Source organism: Hippopotamus amphibius, chromosome 3 (assembly GCF_030028045.1).
Source record: "Hippopotamus amphibius kiboko isolate mHipAmp2 chromosome 3, mHipAmp2.hap2, whole genome shotgun sequence".
NCBI lineage: Eukaryota > Metazoa > Chordata > Mammalia > Artiodactyla > Hippopotamidae > Hippopotamus > Hippopotamus amphibius.
Window position 1 is genome coordinate 81,945,171 of NC_080188.1, and position 15,651 is coordinate 81,960,821.

The 15,651-nt window shown below is 38.3% G+C and overlaps 1 protein-coding gene and 1 non-coding gene across 10 annotated transcripts in view; one reads left to right on the top strand and one right to left on the bottom strand.

Moving 5' to 3' along the window:
- Nucleotides 1-15,651, top strand: part of FHIP1A (FHF complex subunit HOOK interacting protein 1A) — a 256,905-nt gene that overhangs the window by 63,636 nt on the left and 177,618 nt on the right. The window lies entirely within an intron of this gene.
- LOC130850669 (U6 spliceosomal RNA) lies at nt 11,992-12,098 on the bottom strand. The gene has a single exon (XR_009053013.1). It is a non-coding gene; the product is annotated as a U6 spliceosomal RNA (small nuclear RNA).

Genomic DNA, 15,651 nt, shown 5'->3' on the forward strand with positions numbered 1-15,651 from the left:
TTGGAAACTGCATCTAGATCCTCTGGTAGCATTCTTCTAAACATTCTATTTTCTTTCTTTAAAACTTTTTATTTTATGTTGGCATATAGCCAATTAACAATGTTGTGATAGTTTCAGGTGCACAGCAAAGCGACTCAGCCGTGCACACATACATGTATCTAAAAGTCCTGTTTTCTGTGGTGGCAAATCTCAACCCTCTGAGAGTGTATTTGGAAAGTAATGTAAACATCTTCAAAGCTATGGAATCTGCGGAGTTCTAATTTTGATCAGGAGCAGTAATGTCATGAAGGCAGTTTCTCTTTATATAACTTGTATATGTGTTTGAAGGCTTATAGACTGTATTGAAAGTTCTAAAAAGTTAGAGACGCATATACTATTTATTTGTATGTAAATATTGATATTCTTTCTTATTAAAATTGATCAGTCAGCAGTCTGTCAATAGTGTAGAAAGGATTCCTGAAAGAAGACATACAGATGGCCAACAAACATGAAAAGGTGCTCGACATCACTAATCATTCGGGAAATGCAAATCAAAGCCACAACGAGGTATCATGTCACACCGGTCAGAATGGCCATCATAAACAAATCTAGGAACAATAAATGCTGGAGAAGGTGTGGAGAAGAGGGAACCCTCTTGCACTGTTGTTGGTGGGACTGTAAAGTGATACAGCCACTGTGGAAAACAGTATGGGGTTTCCTTAAAAAACTGAAAATAGAACTACCATATGATCCAGCAATCCCACTACTGGGCATATACCCAGAGGAAACCATAATTCAAAAAAATACATGTACCACAATGTTCATTGTAGCACTATTTACAATAGCTAGGACATGGAAGCAACCTAAATGTCCATTGACAGGTGAATGGATAAAGAAGATGTGACACATATATACAATGGAATATTACTCAGCCATAAAAAGGAATGAAATTGAGTTATTTGTAGTGAGGTAGATGGACCTAGAGTCTGTCATACAGTGTGAAGTAAGTCAGGAAGAGAAAAACAAATACCTTGCGCTAACACACATAAACGGAACCTAAAGAAATAGTACTGATGAACTCAGTGGCAGAGGAAGAATAAAGACGCAGAGGCAGAGAACAGACTTGAGGAAATGGGGCGGGGCGGGGGGGGGAGAGGAGAAGCTGGGACAAAGTGAAAGAGTAGTATTGACATTTATACACTACCAAATGTAAAAAAGATGGCTAGTGGGAAGACTGCATAACACAGGGAGATCAACTCAATAATTGGTGATGCCCTAGGGTGATAGGATAGGGAGGAAGTCTCAAGAGGGAGGGGATATGGGGAGATATGTATAAATACAGCTGATTCACTTTGTTGTACAGTGGAAGCTGGCACAACAGTGTAAAGCTGTTATACACCAATAAAGATTGAAAGAAAAAAAAAAAGATGAGATTTAACTTCCTTGTAAGGTATACCTCTAAGGCACTGTAATCTGCATCTTATTGGAGGTTTGTTTTGCATTGTTTCTCAAAGTGTTGTTAGAGTGCTTGTTAAAAGTACGTTGAAAATTCAGATCAGTAGGCCCACATGCCCTGTGTGAGAATGTGAATCGGAGTGCTGGGAGGAAGGATTTGGGAATCTGCATTTTACAAGTATATACCACCCAAGACTGACAGCCCCAGTGCAGCGAAAGCATGCTTCTACCTAACCTTTGCATTTTTGGACTTAAAGGTGTTGCAATCACCTTGATTTTTGCTTTGAATAAAACAGTGCCAGTATTTTCAGTGTACTGTTTTGACACAGGGTTATGTTCTCATATAGCTTATTATTAGATCAAATTGAAAATGTAACTGAGTAAAACTGTACTTTGAATTTTCTGTCTAAATTCAAAATGGGTATATTTTTCCTTGGATGCAAATAGATAAATCTGTTTTTGACATCTAGATGCCAAATGCGAAGTTTTATGAAATATCTTCTTAATTTGCCAGTAAGTCGTACCTCAGGTATCTTATTCGGATGGAGGGTAAAGAGTAAGAGGGTAGGTATCAGAGGCCCCTGGAATCTGTGCAATGCTACGCTAGCATCCAGTCCAGCATTTTTCAGTAAATATTGTGATGAAAGCTTTGCTGTGCAATTTATGGTTCAAACAGACGAAATCCTTTCTTTGTAGTGCTCTGAGATTTTATGAAGCTCTTTGGATCCCCCAAGTGAAAGGGAGTATTAACATCAAGTACTTGACTTTGGTAGGATGTTATTTTCATTACCATGTACATTCTTTAGTAATCCTTCCTATAAAGTTATTAATTTTACAGAACATAAGCTTTGTGTATAAAGTGTGTTATTTTTTAGATATTTTCAGTTCTACAAACAGGCTATACTTTTACTTTCAAAGATATAGACAATATTATAGCATTCTGTGCATGTTAATATTGAGATAGTATACTTTATGTAAGATAAAAATGTGATGATAGATTTATAAGTTGTCTATTTCAAGCAAATATTTCATTATTTATACTTAAAAAGTTGTGTTAAAATACACAATACAAAATTTATCATTTTAACCATTTTTAAGTGTAGAGTTCCAGTATTGTTAAGTATAAGCATATTATTGTGCAACCAATTTCCAGAATGTTTTCATCTTACAGAATTGAAACTCTCTACCCATTAAACAACTCCTCATTCTCCCCTCCTCCATCCCCTGGTAACCACCATTCTACTTTCTGTCTCTATGAATTTAACTGTTCTAGATACCTTGTGGAAGTGGATTCATACAGTATTTGTCTTCCTGTGACAGGCTTATTTCACTTAGAGTAATGTCCTCAAGGTTAATCCATGTTGTAGCATGTATTAGAATTTCCTTCCTTTTTTTTTTTTCTTTTTTAAGTTACTTAGATGGTTTCTTTTCTGAAATCAAGTAGTCACATCGGATGGGTTATTTCTCTGTCAGAAAAAAAATTCTATAAAATAAGAATTTCCTTCCTTTTTAAGGCTGAATAATATTACATCACACACACACAAACACGTACACACCACATTTCATATATCCAGTCATTCATTGATGGACATTTGGGTTGCTTCAACCTTTTGGCTATTATGAATAATGCTACTTGTACATGGGTATGTAAATATCTGTTTGGCTCACTGCTTTCAGCCATTTTGGGTATATATCTAGAAGTGGGATAGCTGGATCACATGGTAATTCTATTTTTAATATTTTGAAGAATGATCATCATGTTTTCCACAGCAGCTACACTATTTTATATTCCTACCAGTAGCACATGAGCATTCCAGTTTCTCTAGATCCTCATTCATGCTGTTTTTTTGTTTTGTTTTGTTTTAGTTTCTTTGTTTGTTTTTTGGGTAATAGCCATCCTGATGTATGTGAGGTGATATCTCATGGTTTTGAGTTGCATTTCCATAATGATTAGTGATATTAAACATCCTTTCATATGCTCATTAGCCATTTGTATATCCTCTTTGGAGAAATGTTTAGTCAAGTCCTTTGCCCATGTTCTAATTGGGTCGTTTGTCTTTTTGTTGTTGAGTTGTAGGAGTTCTTTACATATTCTGGGTATTAACCCTTTATCAGATATATGATTTACAAATATTTCCTCCTATTCTGTAGGCTGCGTTTTTACTCTGTTGATTATGTCCTTTGATGCACAGAAGTTTTAAATTTTGATATTGTCCAACTTATCTGTTTTCACTTTTGTTGTCTGTTCTCTTAGAGTCATATCCAAGAAATCATTACCAAATCCAGTATCTTGGAGCATTTCCCGTGTGTTTTCTTATAAGTCTTATAGTTCTAAGTCTTATTTTAGGTCTTTGACTCATTTTGAGTTAATTTTTGTATATGGTATAGAGTAAAGGTCCAAATTTGTTCCTTTGTATGTGCATATCTGGTTTTCCCAACACTGTTGGTTGAAGTGAAGTTTTTAAACACAGTTTAGGATAAGGAAAGGACAAACAGACCTAATGTCTGTGTTGCATCTGTGTAGCAATTCCCATAAAGTCTCTTGCTTCTAATTAAGAATATATTTCAGAGACAAAAAGGTTTTTACATAGATTTGAAGCTTACCTTAGACTAAGATTCAATAATTGTAGGTAGGCATAGAGCCTGTGTTTATGTTAGCTATTTAGTGGGCATAGTGACTTACTATATTTGCAATGTGATTGTGGTAAATGCTGAGTTTTGGTTTTCAGGTAGGGGCGTGTGTTTGTGTCTGTGTCCTGTTATAGGGCTTGGCCAATGAGAGATCCTCTAATGTCTTAGGAAGCTTTAGTTTCAAGGCCCTAAGCAGAATCAACATTCTTATGGTAAAGAATAGCCAGTAATGAATTCTGGGAAAAACCTAACGCCAGCTTGACCATTCAGCTGTCTGGGTAGAAGTTACTTGGATTCTATTTTTGCCTCTTAGCTCTAAAAAGCAGTATATGTATTGACAGAACGATATTTATACTGGCTTTGAAAAGGTCAAAAACCAGATATTGTGCCTTTGGAAGTGAGGTTATTTTGGGAAAGACAGGAAGGTATTGGGAGTCCGGTGGGGAGAGTACAAAAGCAAATATATGTAACAAAGAGGAAAGCCTGAGCAAGGATGCTTAGAAGGTAGAGGGAGCAGCTTAGCTGGATGTAGGAGTAACGTGGATAATGAAAGGATCTAACGCTGAGGTGTATTTCTTTGGAGGACATGACAGCGGATACTGGAGGTAGCACAGTAAGAACCACAAGTGGAAAACGGGTTTGAAAGGGGGTGAAGACAATATGATATGAAATGTGCATGGCAGTCCTGAGGAGATGCTGTCAGTGGAATTCATTGTTATGGATTTTGGATGTGTTCGCAGAACAGTGAGACAAATAGCAGGTAGACAGAGGCAATTACAGATGTTCTGAGCTGTTGAGAGAATTATCTATTTGAATGTTGTGTTTTAGGACTAAGAGCTGTCTACATGAGAAAAGAGGAGCAGTTAGAGTAGTGTTAGGTTGCTGTTCTTTCTAATGTAATACTGGGATGTCTGAGTCATGCAGAATTGAGGTGGGGAGTGAGAAATGTTTCTCTGTGGCCTCCCTGGCTTTGTGTGGAACCAGTGGGAAACCATTTTCAAAAGTTTTGAATAAAAATTTAGCCTAAAGACTGTTTTGGGATTAGATTTTCTGAGTAAATAACACAAAAAAGATACTTAAAAACGACTTCTTACAGTCAAATAATCAAACCAGCTGCCTCATGCTGTCATTCTGAAATTTGTTCATTCTGCACATCTTTTCATAATTTTATAGATTTTAAAATCATGACCTGTCTCTACCTCGTTTTGTGAATTTATTTATTTATTCAGTTGTTTTTGTCTCTTCTCATGTTCTCTGATTCTTATAATTTCATTCGAGCTTAGTCTGGTTCTTTTTCAGCTTTCTGTGTCTCTTCCAATTGACCAGAAGGGCTTAGAATACATGTATGAAATTTATATTTTGTCATGTTTTGTATTTCATTTTCGGCATCATTACTGAAATACCCTGACTTTTCTTTAAGGGTACATGCTGCATTGAAGTGATGTACTCAGAGAAGAGTCTGTAATGAATAGTCCAGGCCAGACGTTCTCAAAGTGTGGTCCCCAGGTGAGCAGCAGCAACCTTACCTGGACACTTGTTAGAAATGTGAATTCTTGGGCTGAATTGGAAACTCTGAGAGAGAGCTCAAAAATTTGTATTTAACAAGCCCTCTGGGTGATTCCGATGCATGTTAGAGTTTGAGAACTGCTCTAGATGCTCTCGTTAGCTGTGTGCTGTTGTCCAGGCCATTAATTTTCTTTAGCTCTTGGTCTCCTGATTAGACAGATGAGGGGTTCTCAAATGTTGGTGTGCACGTGAATTGTCTAGTAAGCTTGTTTAAAAAATTTCAGAAAGCAGTACATTTTTCCTAACTTCATACCCTGAGATTGTGATTCAGTGGTCTTGGATGACTCAGTTACCTGCTTTTCATCAAGCTTTCCAGAGTAGTTCCCGTATCTACGATCTGGACCAATGGCTATCTCTGTTTCCTCCAAGCCCCAAAGCGATATGATTTAAAGTGGCTGTTTTGGGTTCAGTAACTGAAAGCTTTGGGGCCAGAACTTTATTTTCAAAATGCAGTTTGGATTATTTTTCAATGAAGCCATTATGTTCTGCTTTCTTTCCTTGAAAAATGGGATTCCTTCTTGGCTACTCAGATTACTGTATGAGATTTTTCTTGGGCTTATCCTCATTGGTAAGGCAGTTGGCTCACTAAAAGAGCTCTCTGCCTCTTATAAACTTGGAGATTTCACTATGTGGTTCTTCTAGGTAATTTATATAAAAAAAAAATCTAATAAACTGTAAATGCTGGTTCTTAGGGAATACTGTTTTTTATTGAGATCTTTTTGTCCCTACCCTTGATTTGCAATCTCTAAGTTGGTTCCCTGTGCGTGTTGGTATATCACCCTCGTCCCACTATCATTCATGTTTTTGTTTCTTTAGTTTTTAGTGGTACAACTTTATTAGAATCATTTTTTGTGAGTTTTCCTCTTGTCTCTGTGACTGCTCCTTCCCAGTCTTTTCCCCTCTGTCTATCCTTTGAATGTCAGTGTTCCCTAGGAACTGCCCAAGTTCTTTTCTCCACATCTCACCACATGCTGTCCCCTTGGGGCCTGCTTCTTCCTGTCTGCCAGGTCCTTGCTCAGATGTCACCTTAGCACCACCCTTTATAAAGTAGCATCTGACTCTCAGAACTGTCCTCTGAACTGTAGCCCCATGTCATCGGCTGCCTCCTGGATGTCCCACAGGCAGATCAGGTTAACATATCTGAGCTTGAACTCATCATGCTTCTGCCCTGGAATCTGCACTTCCTCTCGTGTTCCCCATCTTGGTGAATGGCGTCAGCATCACCCTTTACATAGCTAACATTTATGCAGCATTTTCTACGTGCCAGGCCCTGTTCTGAGAGCTTCCGTGTAACTCCTCACAGAATCCTTTGAGATAAATTTTATTATTGCCAGTATACAGATGCAGAAATTGAAGCACATGGAATTTAAGTGCCTTTCCCAAGGTCACAAAACCATCGTTTGGTAGAGATGGAATCCCAGTGCGAGGAGTCTAAATCATTGTGCTCTGCTGCCTTCCTTTCTCAGTTTCCCAGGCCGGACATCTAGGATTACCTTTCCCCTCGTCCTCTTGCCCCTGTGCACCTGCTCAGTCCTCTCCATTCCACTTGCTAAATCTCTCTTCAAAGCATACCTTCATCTCCCTGCTTTCCATCGTAAGTATTCTAGTCCGGACCTCCTCCATCGTGTGCCGCCACTATTATATTGGTGTCCTCTTTACATCCATTTCTTTATATTATTGCCAGAGTGTTATTCTTTCTAGCAGTAAATCTCGTCATGACACTTGCCTGTATCTGCCAGCCTAACCCACCTCGATCGGTCATCCAGTGTTGGGCAAACCCTCTATTATCCACTTCGTTGTTAAGCAAGTCCCACCAATTTAGAGGAACAGGATGATTCCACCATTTGAAGAATCTCGCCGTAAGGCAGAGAGCTGGAAGAGTCTTTCCCTCTTTTGGTCCTTAATTTCTATTTATTTTAATATAAGAAAAATGCAGAAAAGTCCAGAGTCTAGTCCGGCCCAAGAGGGAGGACATCTGTAATTTTTGTGGTCCCTAAGAAGAGTGCTCTCCTACTCCAGTTCTGTGCTCCAGCCATAGTAAACTACTTGCACTCCCTATAACATGTCACATTCTCTCTGCTTCCTCTGGGCCTTTGCATATGCTCTTTCCTCTTCTTGGAGTACTCTTCCCTCAGTGCCCCATTTACCTGGCTAACACTTTGATCTCCATATTCAGAACTCAGATTTCATTTCACCTGGAAAACCTTTTCTGATCCCATTTGCCTTCCAGCCAGCAGGTTGAGTTGAATGCTTCTTATACGATGTCCTTAGCATGTCATTCTTTCCTTACCATATGACTTACCAAATTTTGATTGTTTCAGTTGCTTCTCTTAGACCGTAAAAGCTGCATCTTATTTATTTCTGTGCTTCTACCACCCAGCATAGATGTTCAATAGATATCAATTGCTTGGAAGAATAAGTGAGTATTTAAATGAGCTAATTGATTTTAGCCGATTCCACCTGCTTCTTACCTTTGTAAAATAACTCTAGGAGGTGATAGATCAATTAGGGTCAGGTTCACCCATAAGTAACTACTAGAATCAATGGTTTAAACAAATTAGGGGATTATTTTTCTTCCATATAAAATGTCTGGGCCTAGGCTATTCAGGCTTAGTAGACTGGTCCCTTGATTATCAGGGACCCCAGGTTCCTTCTGTCTTTCTGTTCCACTCTTCTGGGTTTCATCCTTGCCCCTGTGTCCTTGGCTCAGATGGCTGCCCGGAGTCTGGCATCTGCAGATTCTCATTCTAGGAAAAGGGAAAGGTGAAAAAAAGCAAAAGGGAGCCTGCCAGGAGTCTGCCTCCTGCCCACACACCTTTTAGGGGCTTTCCTAAAAGGCCTTCCAAGGATTTCACCTTATACCCCCTGATGAGACAGTATCACAGCATCACCTCTGGCTGCAAGAGAAGCCTTACTTCTTTGCTGCTTGCTACAAAATTGGGTTTCTGTTAATAAGGAAGGAGAGAATAGATATTGAGTGGTTACTAGAAACTTCTACATATTTTAGGATTATTTCCTTTTTATCTTTTTTCTTTTAAATAAAATGTATTTATTTGTTTATTTTATTGGCTGCGTTGGGTCTTCGTTGCTTCGAGTGGGCTTTCTCTAGTTGTGATGAGCAGGGGCTACTCTTCGTTGAGGTGCACAGGCTTCTCATTGCTGTGGCTTCTCTTCTTGCAGAGCACGGGCTCTGCGCTCAGGCTTCAGTAGTTGTGGCTCATGGGCTCCGTAGTTGTGGCTCGCAGGCTCTAGAGTGCAGGCTCAGTAGTTGTGGCACACAGGCTTAGTTGCTCTGTGGCATGTGGGATCTTCCTGGACCAGGGCTCAAACCCGTTTCCCCTGCATTGGCAGGTGAATTTTTAACCACTGCGCCACCAGGGAAGCCCCTAGGATTATTTCCTCTTAAGTGGTCATAGACAGTTTTAGTAAGTAATTTGCAGAACAGTATGTTAGCACTTTAAAAAATGTATGTATATAATGTGGATTTGAAAGGAGTCTTGCTTCTTTTTGTTTCTAGCCAGTTAACATAAAATCAGCAACTTTTTGGATGTTTTAGGAGATTTAATACAAGTGTCTAAAAAATCTAAATAATTACTTTCATGAATCATTATTTTTTTTCTAGGTATTTGCACTTGTTGATTTAAGAGTATAGCTTCTTAAAGTCTCTTTGAGATGTACCCCAGAATCTGCTGGTGGGAGTGTAAATTGCTAGAACATTTGGCAATAGATATTAAGAAATCTAAAATCTAAATTTTATAAATTACATTTTTTTGAAAATTTAATGACTTGGGAAAATGCTCAGGATGTAAAATTAAATGGAAGGAGCAGGAGTCAAGATTTAATTCAATTTTATTCAAGTCATTAAATTCTTAAAAAAAATCCAATTTTAATAGTTGTCCTTCATTCCATTATAAGGATATCCCATATATATTTAATCCTTCTCTTATTATTGAACACTTTGCTTTTTCCAATTTTCACTCTTAGAAATAATCTTCAATGAAAGACTCAGTACATTTTTACATAATTTTGTTTAGATTTCTGGTTTTTTAAAAAAATGTATTTTATTTTTTATTTGTTGGCTACATTGGGTCTTCATTGCTGCTCACGGGCTTTGTGTAGTTGGGGAGAGCAGGGGCTACTCTTCATTGCAGTGCACGGGCTTCTTGTGGTGGCTTCTCTTTTTTATTTTTTAATTAATTAAGTAGTTAATTTATTTATTGGCTGCATTGGGTCTTTGTTGCTGCACATGGACTTTCTCTAGTTGTGGCGAGTGGGGGCTACTCTTTATTGTGGTTAGTGGGCTCCTCATTGCAGTGGCTTTTCTTGTTGCAGAGCACGGGCTCCAGGTGCGCGGGCCTCAGCAGTTGTGGCACACGGGCTCAATAATTGTGGCTAATGGGCTCAAGAGCACAGGCTCAATAGTTGTGGCGCACAGGCCCAGCTGCTCCGCGGCACGCGGGATCTTCTTGGAGCAGGGATCGAACCTGTGTCACCTGCATTGGCAGGTGGATTCTTAACCACTTCGCCACCTGGGAAGTCTCTCTCTTTTTTTTTTTTAATTTTAATTTTTATTTATTTTCTGGCCATGCCATGTAGCATGTAGATCTTAGTTCCCTGACCAGGGATCGAACCCATGCCTCCTGCAATGGAAGCACGGATTCTTAATCACTGGACCACCAGGGAAGTCCCTAGATTTCTGGGTTTTTATGATAGATTTATAAAAGAATGAGCAAAAGACATTAAAAATATAGATCCTTTATTTGTTGAAATCTGTTACCAAATCTTTTGCCAAATGTGTATAAACACACATAGTATGCTTCTGACTTTGTAAAATTTATGAAATTATTAGAAAGTATAGAAAAAAGACTAGCAAGAACTATATTAAAGCTTTAAAAATAGTTTATCTCTTGTGGTGGTGCTTTTAATATCTTTATATTTTCTCTGTATATTTTCTGCAATGACTACATATTGTTTTTATGATTTGAAAATAAGTTGAAAATAAAGAATGTACGTTCTGGGAATTCCCCTGTGGTCCAGTGGTCAGGACTCTGCACTTTCACTGCTGAGGGTGCAGGTTTGATCCCTGGTCGGGGAACTAAGACCCATGCGTGGTGCTGCCAAAAAACTAAAAAACACCCCCCCCCCCCCAATATGCTAAGCTGCTGCTTTTCTATTTAGAGTGTCAGCATCAAAGGGGAAAAATTTTTTTTTTCTTGCCACACTTCTCAGCTTGTCAGATCTTAGTTCTGTGACCAGGGATTGAACTGGGGCCACTGCAGTGAAAGCACTGAGTTCTAACCATTGGACATCCAGGGAATTCCCAAAGGAGAAATTTTAATGTTGGTGTTTTATCAAAGAAGAGTAAGCACATGGCAGATATATCCTGTAAGCTTAGACATGTTTTACTGCATTTGTTTAGAGATGTTTTCTCCATTTTTCCTGGTAATTTAGATCTTGCCTAATGGAATCTAGTAAATTGAAATAAACAAACGTTCTGGATCTTCTTCGTTTTTTTTTTCTCTTCTTCTTCTCAGTGGTATTTGTTGTAACTTAAAAACGAGCACCACATAGCTTAAATTCTCACATTCAGTAGCTGGATTGTAATATAACCTTAGATAGTCCTAGGGTCATTTTTAACATGTCATCCTTTCCGGGGCAATCCTGTTAATATATGAGCACATATTTGTTTCTAGAGGCAAAAGCTGAGAGGATTGTGGTGCATGTGTGTTCATGTAACTGACCCTTAACCTTAAGCAAGATAAGGTGTCCCAGTGACCTATTTCATATTCATAGACTCTGTAGCCTGGAATAGATTAATTTTAGAGATGTGTTCCAGAATATTAGATAAGGAGAGTATGAAAAACATGTTAAATATAAACCAAAGTAGTGTCAGTTAAAAAACACCAACAAAAGCAAATTCCTAAATCAACAATAGATAGTTGGGGATTTGAAGACCTAGGGATGGGAATGCAAGTTTGGGCTATTTAGAGGAGAAAGGACAGATTTATGGGAGCATTTTAAGCAGTTTTCCCCAGGCTGTTGTGAATTAGCATACTTTTCTAACATAAAAGCATATGTGGACTGACACAAGGTTCTGCCTCTAATTCTTTTCTCCCTCATTTGAGAAAATAACATTGATAGAAAGTTACCAACACCCAAGTCATAGTTTTAAGTAAAGCTGTAGTTTGTTAAATATCTATTTGTATACTGTCTATATCTACTTGAAAATTGGTATTTAGTCTGAAGTAGACTTTGGCAAACATGACCAAATCTGGCCTGCTGCATTTTTTTTTTTTTTAAACAGTTATTGAATCTTTATTTATTTATTTATTTATTTATTTTTTTGTTACTAGTAATTTAAAAAATATGGAACGCTTCACGAATTTGCGTGTCATCCTTGCGCAGGGGCCATGCTAATCTTCTCTGTATCATTCCAATTTTAGTATATGTGCTGCCGAAGCGAGCACTGCATTTTTTTTTAATAATCCACCAGGTAAGAATAGTTTATACATTTTAAAATGGTTGAAAATAGATAAAGAGGAATACGTATATGTATTCTTCAAAGCTGAAAATATTTACTATCTGGCCCTTGACAGAAAAGTTTGCAAACCCTTGGTCTAAAGCAGTAGTTTAAATATCTCAAGACATTTTTGATTTTCACAACTGAAATGGAGGGAGACGGGGGTGCTACCAGCAGTCAGTAGGTAGAGGCCAGCGGTGCTGCTCAGCATCCGCAGATGCACAGAATGGCCTCTCGAGACAAAGTGTTCACCGATCCAAGATGTTGGCAAAGACTCTCTCCTTCCCAAACTTTAATTGGGCACCTCTGAGCACTATTGTTTAGACCTCAGCCTTGGCCCCCATTCTGTCTTCGGCCTGCCTAGCCCAGTTTTAGCAGGAATTCTGCTGAGTCAGTTTAGTGAACCCCCCGCCCCCTAACTTTTCCTACCAGGTCATCCTTGATATCTGATCAGATTCCTTATCCCCCACCCTTGATGTCTGTTACCTCTGGCCTGCGTTCAGCAAGACTCTTATTAGGTCAGTTTAGTAAGAATCCCCCTACCCTTGATGTCTTGTCTTAGTATTTTTCCGTCTACTGACCCCTCTCACTCTGCTCGTTAGTGTAAATTCCCAGCTGTCTTTGAGGTGTGTAGCGTTGAACCCGATTGCTCTCCCGTATTGTAACAGTCGACATCCGTTGCGATAATCCTGAGTAAAATCTTCCTCATTGGTTTAACAAGGGTCAGAATATTTTTTCTTTAACAATACCAGTAGTGTAGAGGTTGAGAAACCTCTACCTAAAATAATATTTGGTAATATTTGATACATGTATGAATTCAGGGACCACCTCTGCAAGTGACTCTGTAGCAGCTCCCTTCCCCTTGTGTTTGGTGCTGGCTCTACCCCGGGATATCCTTAAAAGTGAAAAAAGGTTGACTCTGTATAGGAGGATTTCATTGTCAACCTCCCTTCCTCCCTAATATTTTTTAAGTTGAATTATAATTGACATACAATATTAGTTTCAGGTGTACAACATAGTGATTCGACATTGTTATACATTACGAAATGGTCACTGGGGTAAGTCTAGTTACCATCTGTCACATGCAGAGTTATTACAATAGTATTGACTGTATTCCCTGTGCTGTATGTACCTTACATTCTTGTGACTCCCTAATATTTTTCTATCTGTTGGAATCTTCATTAAAAGATGGAACCTTACAATCTTCAAAGTAAAAAGCTAAAAGGCAAATGTATAACTTGTTAAAATAGTTCTCACCACACTGTAGCTGCTGTCCAAGCTATAGCTATTAATAACGGTGTTTATTTTGGTCTTGGAGTTAATGACCTAATCTAACCAAATGTATTTTTAGGGAATTCAAGGAAATATGTTCAGACATTTCCAGAAAGAAAAGTCTAAGCATAATTCTTTGAAATACCTTAAATCAGAGAAGGATAAATGAAATAGCTGGCGGTGTTAAATTATATATTTTCAAGTAGCCACACTAGTATATCCCTTTATGTTTAAGGTATTTTTCACTGACAAAAGTTGCCGAGGCACTGAAAAGTACCGCTGCGGCCTGGGTACCTATCGGGGATGTTGGTTAGGCACTCGGTTACGTAAGTTTTCCTGTGGAAATATTGACTTGCTGAGGAGCATGAGAATGGCGCTCTCTATGGGGTTTAGTTTTGGAGAGGACAGCAAAATACATGGAGTTTGAATTTTGGTGATACTAGCAGTAAGAAAGGCAATGTAAACACCCAGATTTAGGTTAGTTGGCAGAATAATTTGGCCATTTATGGAAGGGGCAGTTTTCCTTCATTTTGTTCGATAGATGTGAGTTCAAGGAGATCAGACATTTTTATAAGTATAGTTGTGCTATTTAGATGTACAGCAACATTTCCAAAGGAAATTTGCTTTACTAAAATATCACAGGAAATTCCTAAAGCTTTATCTTCGTATTTTATTGGCACCAACCTAAATTTTTTATGTGTGTTTCTGATCAAGTCACCTGTGTTAATATGTGTGTACACATATATACAAGAATGTAATTGTGGCACAGAATACACATTTAGGAAAGAGATTGTGGATTTCTTTTTCCAAATAAAAATATAGCTCCTTTCTCTGAAAATAGTTTTCTTTAAGCACACCAGAAAATCTGAGCAGCATCCTGCCGGTAGCTTTTTTAAGGGATGAAACAGATGCTCCATTGATCCCTGATATGGTTATTTATGTGGCTGGTTCTCTACACGAAGGGAAAAATTTTGATTAATTACCATTAACTGTGACATATCCTGTGGGTAATGAGTTTTTTTGTGTGTGTCTATTTTCTCCCCTTTTCGAATAAATTGGTGGCTATGTAATAGGTTCTGTAAAGCAGTCTGCCAGAACACTTAGTGGAAAATAAATGCAGCCTCTGCAAAAGCATAGGATGGCAGTGTTGTCAAGTACTTAGGTGGTGCCTCAGAGATGTGGTGTTCTGCCACTATCTGCCAGGCCTGAATCTTCCAAGTCATTTTCTTGGGAGTGTGTGTCGGTCCTGGTGGTATCTGTGCATCCTAGAGGTGGCTACTTAGACGTGGAGCTGCAGTCTGTTGCCATGAATACCAGTGTGGATTTGAAATGAAGCCCATCCAAGACAAAATCTGTGGCTTTGATTGAGTGAGAGTCAACTCCCACTCTTGACTCTTGTCACTCAGAGTATCATTTCTGTTACTCTGAGTTACACATCACTATTCATTAAATTTGGAGTGCTTCCTAATTTGGAGTAACAATGTAATTTGATGTGCTTCTGCACATTTTTTTCTCATTTGATTTCTTCAGTACGATACAGCAGGTAGGCATGTGTCAGTTATGATGAAGTTTAGGTTTTACTGACTTGTCCAAGGCCGTTAAATAGTATGTGACAACCTGAAGCTCAAACCCAGGCCTTTTGAACCCATGCTGTTGCTCATGCTTCTGTACCACATGCTTTTTTCATACACTGTTGGATTTGGTTTCCTAATATTATGTTTAGGATTTTTGTGCCTGTGTTCATGAGAGATGTTGGTCTATAGCTTTCCTTTCTTATAATGTCTTTGTCTGGTTTTAATATTAGGGTATTGCTGGCCTCATAGAACAAGTTAGGAAGTATTCTCTCTGCTTTTATCTTCTGGAAGAGATTGTAGAGAATTGGTATAATTTCCTCCTTAAATGTTTGGTAGAATCTACCAGTGAACCCATCTGTGCCTGGTGTTTCTGTTTTGGAAGGTAATTAAGTATTGATTCAATTTCTTTAATGGGTATAGGCCTATTCAGATGATCTGTTTTTCCTTGTATGAGTTTTGGTAGATTGTATCTTTCAAGATATTCATCCCTTTTATCTAGGTTATCAAATTTATGGTTCTAGAGTTTTCCATAATATTCCTTTATTATCCTTTTGATGTCCTTGGGATCAGTAGTGATGGCTCCTTCTTCATTTCTAATATTAATAATTTGTGTCATATCTTTTTTTCATAATCTGACCGAGTTCCTCAATTTTA